General features: G+C 40.9%; 1 pseudogene; it reads right to left on the bottom strand.

Moving 5' to 3' along the window:
- Positions 1-17,946, bottom strand: part of LOC110271508 — a 34,435-nt pseudogene that overhangs the window by 4,126 nt on the left and 12,363 nt on the right.

Here is a 17,946-nt window from a genome sequence, read left to right as displayed (position 1 = left end):
TCATCTGAGAGTCTTGTGAGATTGGTTGGTTGTGGGGTATTGAGGGTTGAGGATAAGTGTTTTGATTGGTGGCTTGGTTATTGGATGGATGATGGTTAGAGTTGGGATAAGTGTTTTGTGGTTTTCTGTATGTGTTTTTGTTGTTGTTTTGCTGGTTGTTGTGGTTTGTGTTTTTCCAACTGTTTTGGTTTGAGTTCCTTTGCCATGGATGTTGAGTTTGATTGTGATTGTCTCCCCATCTGAGGTTGGGGTGGTTCTTCCAGGAAGGGTTGTAAGTGTCACCATAAACTTCATTTGGCCCAAAATTTTGGTTGTGCATATACTGGACTTGTTCTTGTTGTTGATCCTCTTGAGTTTCTTCATTTGTCCCCCATGTGGATGATGGTTGGTTTGTGTTGACTGCTGCAACTTGGAGGCTATCAATCCTTTTGGCCATTTGCTCAAATTGTTATTGAATTTGCTACTGCATCATTTTGTTTTGAGCTAAGATTGAGTCCACTCCTTCCAACTCCATCACTTCCTTCCTTTGTCATGGTTGGCATTGCCTTTGGTGAGCAAAGAAATATTGGTTGTTAGTCACCATATCAATAAGATTTTGGGCTTCCTCTGTAGTCTTCATCAATGGTAGAGAACCTCCTACTGAATGATCAAGAGCCTCCTGAGATTTCAATGTCAAACCTTCATAAAAATTCTGCAATCTGTCCCATTCACTAAACATTTCAGGAGGGCACTTCCTGATTAGAGTCTTGTATCTCTTCCATGCCTCAGAGATGGGTTCAGTGTCCATTTGTGTGAATGTTTGCACTTCAGTCTTCAACCTAATGATCCTTTGAGGTGGATAAAATTTAGCAAGGAACTTGCTCACTAGATCATCCCAATTGTTGATGCTATCTCTTGGGGGCTTTGCAATCTTTGAAAAATCTTTGATAAACCTCCTATAGAACCCAGCGTGTCCCAAAAAACTTTTGATTGCTTTGACATTGCAAGGTGGAGGTAATTTTTCAATTACTTTCAGTTTTTACCTGTCTATTTCTATGCCATCTTTTGAAATCTTGTGACCAAGAACCACCCATTCAGTCACCATAAAATGGTACTTCTCCCAGTTTAAAACTAGGTTGGTTTCTTGACACCTTTTTAGCACAAGAGCAAGATGGTATAGGCAATCAGAATATGAGTTCCCAAATACAGAGAAGTCGTCCATGAATACTTCTATGAACTTCTCAATCATGTCTAAAAAAATGGAGAGCATGCACCTTTGGAATGTTGCAGGTGCATTGCACAATCCAAAGGGCATTCTCCTATAAGCAAAGACACCATATGGACAAGTAAATGAAGTTTTTTCTTGATCCTTGGGGTCTACAACAATTTGGTTGTAGCCCAAATACCCATCCAGGAAGCAATAATACTCATGTCCTGCCAATCTTTCAAGCATCTGGTCTATGAAATGTAGGGGAAAGTGGTCCTTCCGGGTGGCTTCATTAAGTTTCTGGTAGTCAATGTACATACGCCATCCGATCACTGTACTTATGGGTATCAATTCATTCTTCTCATTTGCCACAATAGTGATCCCTCCCTTCTTAGGGACTTCTTGCACCGGGCTTAGCCAAGGGCTGTCTGAGATGGGGTAGATCACCCCTACTTGCCATAATTTCAGCATTTCTTTCTGAACCACTTCATTCATGGTTGGGTTCAGCCTCCTTTGTTGTTGTCTTGAAGGTTTGGCATCCTCTTCAAGTAGGATTTTATGCAAACACATTGAAGGACTGATCCCTTTTAAATCCGTAAGTGTCCAGCCTATGGCATCTTTGTGTTGTCTCAGCACTTAGATGAGCTCCTCTTCTTGTTCCTTGCTCAGACTTGAATTTATGATCACTGGGTGAGTATTGTTAGCACTCAGATATGCATATTTCAAGCTGGGTGGTAAGGTTTTCAGCTCTAGTTTTGGTGACTCTGCATCTTTGTTGTCTGTGGTGGTTGGCATGATTGAGTTTCCCATGGTTGCTTGTGGCGGTTCTCCATCTGATACTTGTTCCAACTCAATGGTTCCTCCACATTGTTCTTCTTCCAAGACTTCTTGAACTATCTGTTCCATGGTGTCTACCAGCATGCATTCTCCTATGGATTCCTTGGGGTAACTCATTGCTTTAAAGACGTTGAAGATCATTTTCTCTTCATATAGCCTCAAGACTAGTTCCCCTTTTTGCACATCAATGATGGCTCCAGCAGTAGCTAGGAATGGTCTCCCTAGGATAATTGACATGTTGACCTATTCTTCCATGTCCAGTACAACGAAATCAGTAGGGAAAATGAATTCTTCTACTTTTACTAGCAAGTCCTCCACCACCCCATGTGGAAACTTAAATGTTCTGTCAGCCAATTGGAGTGCCATCCTTGTTGGCTTGCCTTCCTCAATCTTCATTCTTCTCATCATGGTTAGGGACATAAGATTTATGCTAGCTCCCAAATCACACAAGGCTTTCTCAATGGTGATGTCTCCTATGATGCAGGGGATTTGGAAACTCCCTGGGTCTTTCAACTTTTGAAGCAGCTTCTTCTGTATGATGGTGCTGCATTCTTCAGTCAATATTATGGTTTCTTTTGCCTCCCAGTTCCTCTTTTTGGTTATAAGCTCCTTCAAAAATTTGGCATAGAGTGGCATTTGTTCTAATGCCTCAGCAAATGGTATGTTGATTTAGAGCCTCTAGAAGATCTCTAGGAACTTAGAAAACTGGGCATCCTTCCTATCTTTTTCCAGTCTTTGTGGGTATGGTGCCTTTGGCACATAAGGCTTCAAGACTGGTTTTGGTGGAGGTGGAGCAGGGATCTCTCCTTCATCCTTATTCTCATGCGTTGCCGCAGCTTCTTCATGCTTGTCTTTGCTTGGGGTTCCTTCTTCTACAACCTTCCCACTTCTTAGAGTAATGGCTTTGCATTCCCCTCTTGCGTTAGCCATGGTATCACTAGGAAATGTGTGTGTGAAAAGTGGGATTTGCTTGGATAAAATCCCCACTTGTGTTTCCAACTTTGAGCTTGCTACGCCTTGATTTTTCAGATTTGACCTGTATTCTTCTTTATTAGCGTCTATCCTTCTTTCAATTTGTGCTTGTCTGTCCATGAGGGTAGAGACTGCCCCTATAATCTGTGAGGACAGTTATGTAATTACAGCCTCCATCCTCTCAAAGTTGCTCTTGATTTCACATGGTTGCATAGTTAAGGATGGTGCATCTTGATTGAGGTTATTGTGTATGGGTTGGTTACTATGGTATGATGTGTTTTGTGAGTTAATGTAGGGTCTATGTTTCCCTGTTTGATGGTTGGGGTTGTGGTTGAAATGCTATTTGATGAATAAGGCTTGTTGCGGTCCTGGTTGTGGTTTTGTTGATTTCCCCACCCAAAGTTTGGGTGGTTCTTCCAACCTAGGTTGTATGTCTTAGAGTGTGGGTCATATGGTGGTCTGGATGAATTGTTCACATAATTGGCTTGTTCCCAGTCACCTTCAGATTCTGGTGCATTCCCTTCTTGTTGAGGATTTTCGTCTTGAATGATTGAGGCTTTATTGGCCTCCATCCTTTTTGTTAGAGCTGCTATTTGAGCTGCAATTGCCTTATTCTGAGCTAACAAAGAATCTACAGAGTTGAGTTCTAGCACTCCCTTCTTCTGAGTCCTTTCTGAAGCATAGAAATACTCATTTTTAGCTACAGTCTCAATGACATCTACGGCCTCTTCAAAGGTTTTCTTTTTGTTGAGTGAGCCTCCTGAAGAATGATCCACTGCCTTCTATTCTTCATAAGATAAACCCTCATAAAAGATGTGTAGTTGTACCCACTCATTAAACATTTCGGGTGGGCATCTTCTTGTCAGATCTTTGAATCTCTCCTAGGCCTCATAGAGTGTTTCTCTATCTTATTGTCTAAAAGTTTGCACCTCAGCTCTCAGCCTGTTAATTCTTTGTGGAGGGTAAAATCTTGCAAGGAATCTGTTCACGACCTCCTCCCATGTAGTTAGGCTATCCTTGGGGAATGATTCCAACCACTTTGCTGCCTTATCTCTGAGTGAGAAAGGGAACAAGAGTAGTTTGTAGATGTCGGGGTGTACCCCGTTCGACTTTACAGTATCACATATCCTCAAGAATGTGCTGAGATGTTGATTAGGGTCTTCTTGGGCACTTCCTTCATATGAGCAATTGTTCTGAACAAGTGTGATGAGCTAAGGCTTCAGCTCAAAATTATTTGCATAAATTGTTGGCTTTAGGAGGCTGCTGCCACAATTTCCTGGATTTGGGTTGATGTAGGAGCCTAAGACTCTCCTTTCTTGCCCATCATGATTTACTGGGCCTTCTCTGGCATAGTTGTGAGCTTCTTCTTCATGGTGGTTCTCCCTATTATCCTCCATGTCTGTTTCAAAATACTCTTCCTCTTCCTCAACACCAATGACTCCCTTCCCTCTTACTTCCCTCCTTAATCTAAGGAAGGTCCTCTCAGGTTCAGAATAAAAAAAAGTTGAAGCCCCGCTTCTTCTACCTATCATACAACCAACAAGCCAAAAAGCAAGAAAGAAAATGAATGAAGAAGTTACTCTTGTTAGAGTGGTTGTTAGTGTCAGTGGTGCAATTAATCTAACAGTTAGAAGAGTGGAAATATGGATGATGAATAAGAATAATCAAAGAAGAAAGAAATAGAACTCAAAATAAAAAAATAAAAAAAAATATAAAAGGCGCTAAATAAAGGAAACTAAAATAACAAGGAATTTTAATTGCTTAATCTAGCTCTCCAATCAATTTAATCACTATCAAATTTAAGCCAATCCCCGGCAACGGCGCCATAAAACTTGATGACTCTAATACACACCCCATTCAAAAATTGGTGAATTAGTTCTTTTGGCAAGCGCACCAAAATTATCGTCAAGTAATAACCCACAGTGGAGTGGGATCGTATCCACAGAGATTGGCGAATTCGAGCAGTTTTAATCAATTGATGAATTAGTCAAGTGGATCAATAGGATTGTGAAGTGCAGAATTATAAATGACATAAATGTAAATGACTAGAATATAAAGAAAAGCAATAAAGTATAGAAATATAAATGGCAGAATTTAAAGTGCGGAATCATAAATGACTTGAATGTAAATGGGAATAGGGAATTGCTGAATGTAAAGTTAAGCTATAGAGAAATGGATAGATAAGAATGGGGAAATTTCATTGAGATTGGGAGATGTTGTCTCTTTGGATCAAATCTAGCTTACATCCTCTTCAATCATGCAACTCATTGACCTCTTGGCAATCATGATTGATTGAGCCTCAATCCCTTGGTGACTCAATCTCTCAGATCTTAATCAATAGCCAATTTCTTGGTCTAATTGTTCATGAAGAGAGATATGCTTGGTCCCTGATTATACCACACACCATTATAGGTCCAAGTAGAGGGAGGATTATATGTCACGTATCCAAAGATGAAATTCCAGATTCTACTCAAGTGTGAGAAGGGATTTCAAGCATGGATTCATGTTTCCTTTCCCAAGGTTCCCATGAAACCCAATTGCATTCAATCTCTTTCCCAAGATAATTGAATACTAAGCCTTAAGAACAAAATTCCTTCTAGCAAATCAAAGAGAAGATGAAGAGAAGAAGAATTTCACTATTATCAATCCATCAAGTACAACAGAGCTCCCTCTCTCAATGAGAGGGAAGTTAGCTGCTCATAGCTCAAAAAGTACTCAAAAGTGAAGTGTAAAAGTGGATCTAAAACTGACTGCTTAACCCCTTTCTTCAGTACTCCTTGGAGGTATTTATACTACTCCTTGTAAAATAAAAGAATTACAAAAGTGAAAAAGGAAAATTACATTTTGGAGGGGAAAGAAAACACTCAATAAGCGTGACTTCTGAGCTGGCGTGTGGCTGGCGCTTTTCTGGCGTGTCACGTGCCCTTCATTTCTAGCTTGGCGTGACACGCCTAATCCTTCAAGTGGCACGCTCATCTCTCTATCAACCTTGGTGTGCCACGCCTTCGAACTCAAGTGGCACGCCATAGTGGAATTCTTATGTTTGTGTGCCATGCCTTCGAACTCAAGTGGCACGCCCCTTGCCTTTTTCCACCATTCTTTGCCTCTGGAAACTTGAACTGGCGTGCCACGCCCAGGGTCTGGCGTGCCACGCCCTTGCTCTATGCTTGGCTAAGCTTCTCTGGAAAGTTGCACTAGCGTGGCACGCCCAGGGTCTGGCATGCCACGCCCAGGGTCTGGTATGCCACGCCCCTTTTGTGAGTGAGTGGTTCCTCTGTTTCGCGTGCCACGCCACGAACTCAAGTGGCACGCCCCAATGGTTCTTTGCTCTCTGAATGACACTGGCGTGCCACGCTTGGTTGCTCAAGTGGCACGCCTAAGTAAAGAATGGTGAGTGGCATGCCACGCCTTCAATACCAAGTGGCACGCCCCATGTAATTGGCCTCCTTCATCCTCTCTGGAAACTTATACCAGCGTGCCACGCCTAAAGGCTGGCGTGCCACGCCCATGATCTTGTCTTGGTTCCAGTTGGCGTGTCAGCCTCAGCCTTCAAGTGGCACGCCATAGTGAAATGCTAAGGTTGGCGTGCCACGCCTTCGATACCAAGTGGCACGCCCAGTCCTTGCTTTTCGTCCTTTGTGCATTGGCGTGTCAAGCCTAGTTGCTCAAGTGGCACGCCCAGTCTTTAATTGCCTTCAGACCCTTCTCTGGATTGTTGTACCAACGTGTCACGCCATGCTGTTCAGGTGGCATGCCCATGGATTTATAAACTCTTTAAGCTTGGCGTGCCACAGCTGGGTTCTCAAGTGGCACGCCGAAGTGACCTCTTGGGGCTGGCGTGCCACGCCTTCGATACCAAGTGGCACGCCATAGTGAAGGCTCTTCTTGGAATGGTGCATTGGCGTGCGACGCCCCTTTGCTCAAGTGGCACGCCCATGGTAGTTGATGGGTCAGGTGTGCCACACCCAACCTGGCGTGCCACACCCCTTTTGTGTCCCCTATTATAGCTCTCTGGAATAATGTATTAGCGTGCCACGCCCAGTCCTTGGCGTGCCACCCCTTCATGCATGCTTGGACTTCTTCTCTGGACTTTAGTACTGGCATGCCACGCCAAGCTTCTTGTTTGTCTTCTACCCATTTTTGATGCCTTATTCACCTGAAATTCAGCACAACTCATCTCAAAGTAGTGTACCATAATATTCATCAAATAATGCATGAATTGTACTGATCAAAGGAGATTTATGCTCTTTTTTATGGTATTCTTTATGCAAGAAAGAAGGGTAGATGATGCAAGTCATCAATAATCATACAACTAGATCTACCACTTCTCCTAATCTTTTTCTTGCCTAAAAATTTTTTAAATTCCTCACTCCTTCTTTTCAAAGAATTGTCCTTTGATGCCTTTTGAAATATTGAGTGCAAGCAAGTTTGAAGAGTATAGTGTTGTGAATAATCAAGCATCTCAATTATTGAATTACAGAGAAACTATACTAGACAGACAGACAGACAGGGGTACAAATCACTTTCAATCATGGCAGTGTATGATGCAAAATAATCACTTAACAATACAACCTTTTGGAGTTTACTTGCTTTACTCCTCATCATCATCATTGCTGTTCTTCACATTCCTCTTTATCTCTTTGGTTGATGATGCTTAATCCTTCCAAAAACTTGGATAAACCTCTGCAATGATATTGAAAGTTGCTTGTTACCCAAGCACTTGAAAAATGGTTAGCATGCATGAATTATTTGTGGGCTTTTGAACTTACTTTGGTGTGTAAACACCAAACTTAGTCCCTTGCCAATGTTTCTTATGAATTAAGTCAACCATATGTGAAGCTTTTTTTTTTGCTGAAGGTTACAAAACTAAAAACTAGAAGATAGACAATGGTTCAATGGTTTATTTGATTGCTTGGAGCTAGCAACCCTTTATACATGAGGTGAGAATATGTTTTCAAATGAGAGTTTTGGTGGAATACCAAACTTAGCATCCTTCACTCTTCCTCAAATTATTTTGGTGTGAAACACCAAACTTAGCTCATTCCAATATAGATAAAACCATTCAACCTTTTTATTGAAATAGCTATGAAAAGAAAACTACCTCAGGTTGGATTACCTCCCAACAAGCGCTTCTTTATTGTCACTAGCTTGACATCCCTCATTCTTTGATCATGGAAGTTGAAAATCATGTTGCCTTAGATTTTCTCTTCTCATTGTGAGCTTTTTTTCCTCTATCTCTTCTTGTGGAACTTCTTTGTGATGTTTTTCCTGGATAATGGCTTCTTTTTCCATGGTCTTCTCACTTTTCTCTATGATTGCCTTCCACTTCTCCCACTTTGTGGCTTTTTCATTGCCTTTTGGGTTGTCTTCAGTGACCTTGGGGAAGGCATTTACTCTCTTCTCACTCAGTTCTGAAATGTATTTAGCTAATTGCCCCAAGTGTCTTTCAAAGTTTCTGAATGCTGCTTCTTGGTTTTTGATTTCCAGGGCTTGATTGTCCATGAGTTTCTTTGAGAGTATGGAGTTAGTCTTAGTTGTGTAGAATGAGGTGGTTGATGGAAGTTTTTTTGGGAGAATTGTGAAGTGTGATGGGGTTGGAAGTAGGTGGGTTGTGGTAGTGTGTAATGGGTGTTGTTAGTAGGGGTGTGGTTGTGCCTATTTGTGATGCTGGGGCCGTTGTAATTGAGGTTCCTTGGTCCTTGATTCTGATTCTCACCCCACTTCAAGTTAGAATGAGTCATCCAGGATGGGTTGTGTGTATCACCATGAGAATGGTGTTGGAACGAACTTGAGGCGTTACTTGGAGATTGTATTTGCTCAAGACTTCATTGCTCATAGTTGAATGCCCCAAAACCTTTTTCAGATTGATTCCATCCGTGTAAGGTTTGAGCTTGGCTTTGTGCATTTAATACAGCAATTTGTAGCTCATTGATCTTCCTGACCATCAGCTCCATTTGTTTTTGGAGTTGTTGGTGCATCTGCTTGTTATGGGTCATGATTTCATTTACTCCTTCAAGTTCTATCACTCCCTTCTTTTGTGTGAATGGTTGCACTTCTGCTTCCAGCTTACTGATTTTCTGGGGTGGGTTATTGTTGGCCACTCCCTCTAGTAAATTAGAGGGCATCCCTTCCATTTTTTGCTCCTCTTTTAAACCTTCAAAGTATCTCAAGATCAAAGGGTGTGAAGTCATTGCTTCCTCCTCTTGGCATAAATTCAGAAACACAAACAGAACACTCTGTAGCTTGAATGCAGTTAGGATTTGTAGAGACAAAGTCTCAAACAGTTAGTGTGCTTCTTAAAAAAAATAAAGAAAGTAAACAAAAATAAAGAAAAAGTGCTTAATCTAGACCACCAACTTACTTAATCATTGTCAATCTAATCAATCCCCGACAACGACACCAAAAACGTGATGTGTTGAAACCAAAATTCCAACACTTAAAAATCACCGGCAAGTGTACCGGGTCGCATCAAGTAGTAATTACTCACATGAGTGAGGTCGATCCCACAGGATTGAAGGATTGAGCAATTTTAGTTAGGTGGTTAATTTAGTTAAGCAAACAATTGATGATTTAAGTGAATTGTAACCAACAGAAGCTAAATTACATGAAACTAAAAGGGAGAGAGGGAATTGATAGTAAATTAAAGAGCAAAAAAAGTAAAATAGCTAAATTTTAAAGTGTAAGTAATGTAAATGACTGAAATTTAAATTGCAAGAAATGTTGGTAGCTGAAGCTTAGATTGCAAGAATTGTAATTTGCTTGAAATATCAAGGGGTGTGGGATGCTGGAATTTAGAATTTAATAACAGAAAGTAAAGAAGATGAATCAAGTGCAGCAGATCTAAATAGAATTGGAAAATTTCAGTGAAGAACAAACAGAAAGTAAATTCAACTCAATTGCAAGAGCTAGGAAAGAAATTCAAGAGCTCAGAGGCTCAATGAGACTAGACAACAAGTCTAGATCTCAATTCCTTCCTTGATCCAACAGAGAATCAATTTACAGAAGAAAAGAAAATTTAAAAACAGTAAAGAAGAGTTAGATCTAATCCTTATATCAATTGAGAGGAAGAGTGGAAGATGATTCTCAGACTTTGAATCAATGGAACTCTCCCAATCTCAATTCAAGATCCAAAGGAAGATAGCAAAAGTAGCAGAAGAAATGAAAATAAAATCAGAAAGCTTAATCCAACTCACAATTCCTTAGAATTATGCAGAAGGGAATAAAGATGAATTGTAGATCAAGGATTGAAACAGAATTCCTTCAATCTCTATCCACAATTCAAAAACAGAAAGCAAGAAATGCAAAAGTGAGAACAAGGAGGAGAAAACTCAGCTCTCAATCCCAATTCTCCAATTCAATTCTCAAAACTCAAAATGAAAGTTCAAAAGTAAGCAAAAGGTAAAAACAATAGGTAAACAAAAAGGTCCTCTCTAAATCAAACTAAGTCCTATTTATACACTTCCTATTTTTGGTGAAGAATTGGATCCAAAGTGACAATTGAATTAAAATTTGGACCCATGGTACACCTCCAGGGGAGCGTTCAGTTAACTAAGTTAACTGAGCGCTCCAAGTCTTAGTCCTAGGCTCGTTTGATGCGTGCAGCCTCTCTAGTATTGGTGCTCAGTTAACAAAAACTCACTGAGCGCCCCTTTGTTGCATAAGGCTCCAGCTTCGAACCCTGAGGAATGCATGTTGTGTCAAATTCCTTTCAAGAGTAGCGCTCAGTAAAGAAGAAGTAATGTAGCATTACTTTGCTTTGAGTGGAAGCTCCCTTGTTCGAATCCCAGTGAAGCCAATTTGGTGCCCCTCTCCTTGTATTTTCTTTGAATGAGGCACGATAAAGTTAACTTAAGTTAACTGAGCGCTCCTCGTGTCTTGGTTATCCTTCTCTTCAATTTTTTCATGTGTGCCCCTCTTCGAACCTTGGCCATCCCATTTGTGCCAATTTCCTTGCTTTTCTTGGTGACCCCCTCTTCGAACCATGGTGAGTTCATATTTGGTTGGTTTTTTGGGCTTTAAAGATTCCTTTCACTTGTGCTTCAACTTCATGACAAATATGGATTGCTATATATTGTTGGAAAGCTCTGAATGTCAGCTTTCCAATGCAACTAGAATCGCATTAATTGGACATCTATAGCACAAGTTATGGCCCTTTGAATAAGGCATGGTCATGCTGTCACAAGGCTTTATAAAAGCCCGAAAAAGTTAAGTTAGCTTTTTTTAACTGAGCGCTCTCTTCAAATTGGGCATTGGTGCCTTGTTGAGCGCTACTTGGTCATGGGCCACACTTTTAAAAGTGTGGCCTAAGGCATCTAAGTGTGTTCTAACTTTAAAGTGTGGCCCAAAAATTCCTCTTTCCATCATTTCTTCACCTACAAATAATCAAAACAACCAATCAAAGCATCACCAAATTCACAAGGTTCATAAATCATTCAAAAACTAACTAATTTTAGCTTAAACCTCATGATTTAGTGTCAAATAAAGGATGGTTGAGTGATTTAACAAGATCATGCAAATCCACTTCAAATTACTTACTTCTAATGCAAGAAAGTACATAAATCCTAATGAAACAAGTGAAAATTGCTTGAAAAGCTAGTATAAGAAGACTTGTCATCAACATTCTAGACCATACAAATGGTGTGGCCAACAACAATGGCCAACCTCAGAGAAGAGTCTTAGCCTCCTAAACTATCCCCAACCCAAAGAATTGTGGGAGTAGCATCCTAACCCCCAATGTCAATGCTAATAACTTTGAACTCAAGCCTTAATTAATTACCCTGGTTCAAAACAATTGTCAATATGGAGGAAGTGCTACTGAGGATCCAAACCAACACCTCTCTGTGTTTTTGAAAATCTGTGACACTGTCAAAATCAATGGAGTCGACCCTGACATCTATAAGCTTCTTTTATTGCCATTTTCACTGAGAGCCCTGTCATGGCACGGCTATTCATCTGTCGGTTCTTGATCATGCTGGAATAGGATTTACTATCCTTTTGCGTCTGTCACTAACGCCCTGCAATCGCGAGTTAGGAGCTCGTCACTGTCATCCAATCATTGAATCCTACTCAGAATACCACAGACAAGGTTTAGACTTTCCGGATTCTCTTGAATGCCGTCATCATTCTAGCTTATGCCACGAAGATTCTGGTTAGGAGATCTAAGAGATACTCATTCTAGCTTATTTCATGTAGAACAGAAGTGTTTGTCAGGCACGCGTTCATAAGGGAGAAGGATGATGAGCGTCACACATAATCATCACCTTCATCACGTTCTTGGGTGCGAATGGATATCTTAGAAGAGAAATAAGAAGAATTGAATAGAAAACAGTAGTACTTTGCATTAATCTTTGAGGGACAGCAGAGCTCTACACCTTAATCTATGGAGTGTAGAAACTCTACCGTATGAAAATACATAAGTGAAGGTCCAGGCATGGCCGAGATGGCCAGCCCCCTAAACGAGATCAATAGTCTCCTAAGATGAACAATGGATTAAAACTGAGACCAAAGATGGTCAAAAAGATGCCTAATACAATAGTAAAAGGTCCTATTTCTGCTCAAGTCCCTCAATTTCAGCCAGAAAATACCTGAAATCACAGAAAAACACACAAACTCATAGTAAAGTCCAGAAATGTGAATTTAACATAAAAACTAAGGAAAACAACCCTAAAAGTAACTAGATCCTACTAAAAACATACTAAAAACAATGTCAAAAAGCGTATAAATTATCCGCTCATCACAACACCAAACTTAAATTGTTGCTTGTCCCCAAGCAACTGAAAATCAAATAGGATAAAAAGAAGAGAATATACTATGAATTCCAAACTATCAATGAAACAGAGCTTCAATCATATGAGCGGGACTTATAGCTTTTTGCCTCTTGAATAGTTTTGGCATCTCACTTTATCCATTGAAGTTTAGAATGATTGGCCTCTATAGGAACTTCAGATTTCGAATAGTGTTATTGACTCTCCTAGTTCAGTATGATGATTCTTGAACACAGCTTCGTTATGAGTCTTGGTCGTGGCCCTAAGCACTTTGTTTTCCAGTATTACCACCGGATACATAAATGCCACAGACACATAATTGGGTGAACCTTTTCAGATTGTGACTCAGCTTTGCTAAAGTCCCCAATTAGAGGTGTCCAGGGTTCTTAAGCACACTCTTTGTTTTTGCTTTGGACCTTGACTTTAACCGCTCAGTCTCAAGTTTTCACTTGACACCTACACGCCACAAGCACATGGTTAGGGACAGCTTGGTTTAGCCGCTTAGACTAGGATTTTATTCCTTTAGGCCCTCCTATCCACTGATGCTCAAAGCCTTGGGATCCTTTTTATTTGCCCTTGCCTTTTGGTTTTAAGGGTTATTGGCTTTTTCTGCTTGCTTTTTCTTTTTCTTTCTATATTTTTTTCGCCTATATTTTTTTTTTTTCTGCAAGCTTTGTTTTTTGCTGCTTTTTCTTGCTTCAAGAATCATTTTTATGATTTTTCAGATTATCGAATAACATGTCTCCTAGTCATCATTCTTTCAAGAGCCAACATATTTAACATTCTTAAACAACAACTTCAAAAGACATATGCACTGTTCAAGCATACATTCAGAAAACAAGAAGCATTGTCACCACATCAATAAAATTAAGCTAAGTTCAAGGATAAATTCGAAACTCATGTACTTCCTGTTCTTTTGAATTAAAACATTTTTCATTTAAGAGAGGTGATGGATTCATAGGACATTCATATCTTTAAGACAAAGTTACTAACTACTAATGATCATGTAATGAAGGTACAAACACAGATAAGTACATAACATAGAAAACGAAAAACAGAAGAAAGAAGAACAAGGAATGAATCCACCTTAGTGATGGTGGTGTTTTCTTCTTGAGGAACCAATGATGTCCTTGAGCTCTTCTATGTCTCTTCCTTGTCTTTGTTGCTCCTCCCTCATTGCTTTTTGATCTTCTCTTATTTCATGGAGCATGATGGAGTGCTCTTGATGTTCCACCCTTAGTTGTCCCATATTGGAACTCATTTCTCCTAGGGAGGTGTTGATTTTCTCCCAATAGTTTTGTGGAGGAAAGTGCATTTGAGGCATTTCCGGAATCTCATGGTGATGAGCTTCTTGCGCCTCTTGAGCTCCATGACTGGGCTCTCTTGCTTGCTCCATTTTTTTCTTAGTGATGGGCTTTTCCTCTTTAATGAGGATATCTCGGGAGAGGGAGATGTGGTTTCGGCTAAGGAGAGTGTAGAGGGGAGTGTTGAGTGAATTTGATGAAGAATGGAGGTCTTTATATAGGGAAGGGGGGGGGGGTATTGGTTCGGCCATATGGGTGGGTTTGGGTGGGAAATTGGTTTTGAATTTTGAAGGTAGGTGGAGTTTATGAGGTAGGTTTATTGGGAACATTGGGTGGATGTGAGTGGTGAAGGTTTAATGGGGAAGAGAGATTGAGGTGATTGGTGAAGGGCTTTTAGGGAAGAGTGTTTATGGGGTTGTGTGAAAGAGAGTGGTGAGAAGAAGTGAGTGGAGGTAGGTGGGGATCCTGTGGGGTCCACGGATCCTGAGGGGATCCTGTGGGGTCCACGGATCCTGAGGGGATCCTGTGGGGTCCACGGATCCTGAGGGGATCCTGTGGGGTCCACAGATCCTGAGATGATCCTGTGGGGTCCACAGATCCTGAGTGGATCCTGTGGGGTCCACAGATCCTGAGTGGATTCTGCGGGGTCCACAGATCCTGAGGTGTTCAAGGAATTACATCCCTGCACCCTTAGGCATGTAAAAATGCCTTTGTATCCAACTCTGGGCGTTCAGCGCCAGGTTGGTCGCCATTTTGGGCGTTCAACGCCCATCTGTGTGCCATTTCTGGCGTTGAACGCCAGAACCATGCCTGTTCTGGCGTTCAGCGCCCAGAAGCTGCCCATTTTGGGCGTTCAGCGCCAGAACCATGCTCTGTTCTGGCGCTAAACGCCAGACAGATGCTCCTCCAGGGTGTGATTTTTCTTCTGCTGTTTTTGATTCCGTTTTCAATTTTTCTATTTATTTTGTGACTCCACATGATCATGAACCTAAGAAAACGACTTACCAAGAACAACTTGAAGATCATGAAGAACACTATGAATGCATGAATTTTTGAAAAATGCAAGATGCACATGCAATTGACACCAAACTTATAATGTGACTCAAGACTCAAACAAGAAACAGAAAATATTTTTGATTTTTATGATTTTCTAATTTTTTTAGATTTTTTCGAAAATAGTATGAAAAAGAAAAAATAAGGATTCCAAAATTTTTAATATGAATTCCAGGAATTTTGCCATGTTAGTTTAAAGCTTCAGTCCAAGAATTAGACATGGCTCACTAGCCAGCCAAGCTTTCAATGAAAGCTCCAGTCCAAAACACTAGACATGGCCAATGGCCAGCCAAGCTTTAGTCTTTAACACGAGAGTATATTGCTCTTTGAGAACAAATTGCAAGCCTCAGTCTAAAAGAATTTAGACATGGCTTTACAGCCAGCCAGGCTTCACATGCTTCATGAAACACTAGAATTCATTCTTAAAAATTTTGAATGAAAATTTTTTTTTTAAACATTTTTATTTTTTTCGAAAACAGATGAGAGATTTTTGAAATTATTTTTGAAAAATTTTTGAAAAGAAAATAAAAAGAAAATTACCTAATCTGAGCAATAAGATGAACCGTCAGTTGTCCAAACTCGAACAATCCCCGGCAACGGCGCCAAAAACTTGATGCTGTTGCCGGATCAAAAGGGAATCTGGCACTGATGTTACCGGACCAAAAGCTTGCCGAAAACTCAAACAATCCCCGGCAACGGCGCCAAAAACTTGGAGCACGAAATTGTGATCTCCAGGCTCGAACAATCCCTGGTAATGGCTCCAAAGCTTGGTGCTTTGATCTTAATTCATAATTGTCACAACTTTGGGCTTGAGTGTTGCACGTGTAGAGGTCTTTCTTGGAGTTGAACGCCAGTTTCTGTGCCAGTTTGGGTGTTCAACTCTGGTTTTGGATCCTTTTCTGGCGCTGGACGCCAGATTTGGGCAGAAGGCTGGAGTTGAACGCCAGTTTACGTCGTCAATTCTTGGCCAAAGTATGGACTATTATATATTGCTGGAAAGCCCTGGATGTCTACTTTCCAACGCAATTCGAAGCGCGCCATTTCGAGTTCTGTAGCTCCAGAAAATCCACTTTGAGTTCAAGGAGGTCAGAATCTAACAGCATCAGCAGTCCTTCTTCAACCTCTGAATCTGATTTCTGCTCAAGTCCCTCAATTTCAGCCAGAAAATACCTGAAATCACAGAAAAACACACAAACTCATAGTAAAGTCCAGAAATGTGAATTTAACATAAAAACTAATGAAAACATCCCTAAAAGTAACTAGATCCTACTAAAAACATACTAAAAACAATGTCAAAAAGCGTATAAATTATCCTCTCATCAGAGACCAAGCCACACATTAGTTTGAAACCTTCCCTAAAGAGAGCATTACCAGCTGGCAGTTTACATAGCTAATATATACACGACACTCCCAGGGCCTGGCCCATACAAAAAGCCACTAAACTGGCACCCAGGCTAGCCTAACCACTATATAACTCCTAGCTCTCGGGTGTACTAACACAAGTGAGAGACTAACTAACAGATAATGTCAGACTAGAGTGTCATCAAAAGAATGCCCCTTCCACAGTCAAGCTATATCTACACGTGGCCGTTCGGAGAATCGCCGTGAGGCTCGTCCATCTCCTCATCCTGCTCTATCTCTATCTCAGGATCCTCCTCCTCCTCATCATCCGCAGCTAAAGCTATACCCTCAGATCCACCAGAAACACTGCTGTCACTATGTACAAAACCATTCACGAGCACAGGTCCGTTCACGTATATAGGAGCTACCCCACCGTCTGGTAGTGCCGGCTCATCAGGCTATGGAAAGTCAGGGATCGGCTCAGGGGGAAAGTCCCGCTCTGGTGGTATCACAGGTACATAGTCACCAGCTAACTCGGGCTTATCAGGAATGATAGGCTCAGGTCCTACCTCATTCAAAGGTTGGGCTGGTATAGGGTGCCCGGGATTATCAGGAAAAGGATGTCCAGGTGCGTCAGGATGTAACCAGGATAAGGGAAAGTCGTAAGGAGCATCGGGGTCAAAATGCGGGCTAGACAGAGGATGTTGAAAAGCTCGATTAGGTAACGCATATCGTCTAATATGAGGCTCCAAACCCATAATGAAGTAACTGTGATGTACCGGATCCTCGTAGACGTAAGGGTCCTCGAACTCATAGAAGATCACGCCCGTCTCCATCTGAGGGGGAAGGAAGGGAGAGAAGGGGTAAGAACTGGGGAGTTCTTAGTAGGGTCGGGGTTATTAGTTACGTTCATTTATTTGATTTTGATTAGCAGATAGATATTAGAATACAATAAAGTAGTAAACAGTAGTTAAAATAGATAGGAAAAGAGAAAACAGAACACAAACAGAAGAACACAAGGAAATAAAGCACAGACATAACACTCAAGCAGACAAACATAAAGAAATAGTTCACTCACAAGAAGGAAAGCAACAGAGAATGATGCGCAGTCAAGAATGATGTATGTCTAGCCCTAGTACAGGCCATGAGCTCATGTGTCGGTTAGCACCTGCATTCCCGATATTTATCCGGTCACGAGTTCACGATTTCCCGGATACGATCTTCCGTTCAAATAAATGCTCATATAATTATTAGCAGCTCTATTGAGACAGCCTCTGCTTTCTATTCGCAGGAAATATACTCTTGGGAACGGAAAATTGCTGTAGGTATCCAAGTTTCCTTACAGAAACTCTTGGGTTGCTTAAAGCAACAGATAATAAATATTATCTCTTAGGTTGCATTCAGCAACGAATAAGCAAACAATATCTCTTGGGTTGCCTCAAGCAACAATTAACCTTTCAATAAGCCTTCTGCTCTTAGTCTCTTTACC

Source organism: Arachis ipaensis, chromosome B04, assembly GCF_000816755.2.
Source record: "Arachis ipaensis cultivar K30076 chromosome B04, Araip1.1, whole genome shotgun sequence".
Lineage (NCBI taxonomy): Eukaryota > Viridiplantae > Streptophyta > Magnoliopsida > Fabales > Fabaceae > Arachis > Arachis ipaensis.
The sequence above is the reverse complement of the archived record's forward strand: the minus strand, read 5'-3'. Positions and strand labels throughout refer to the sequence as shown.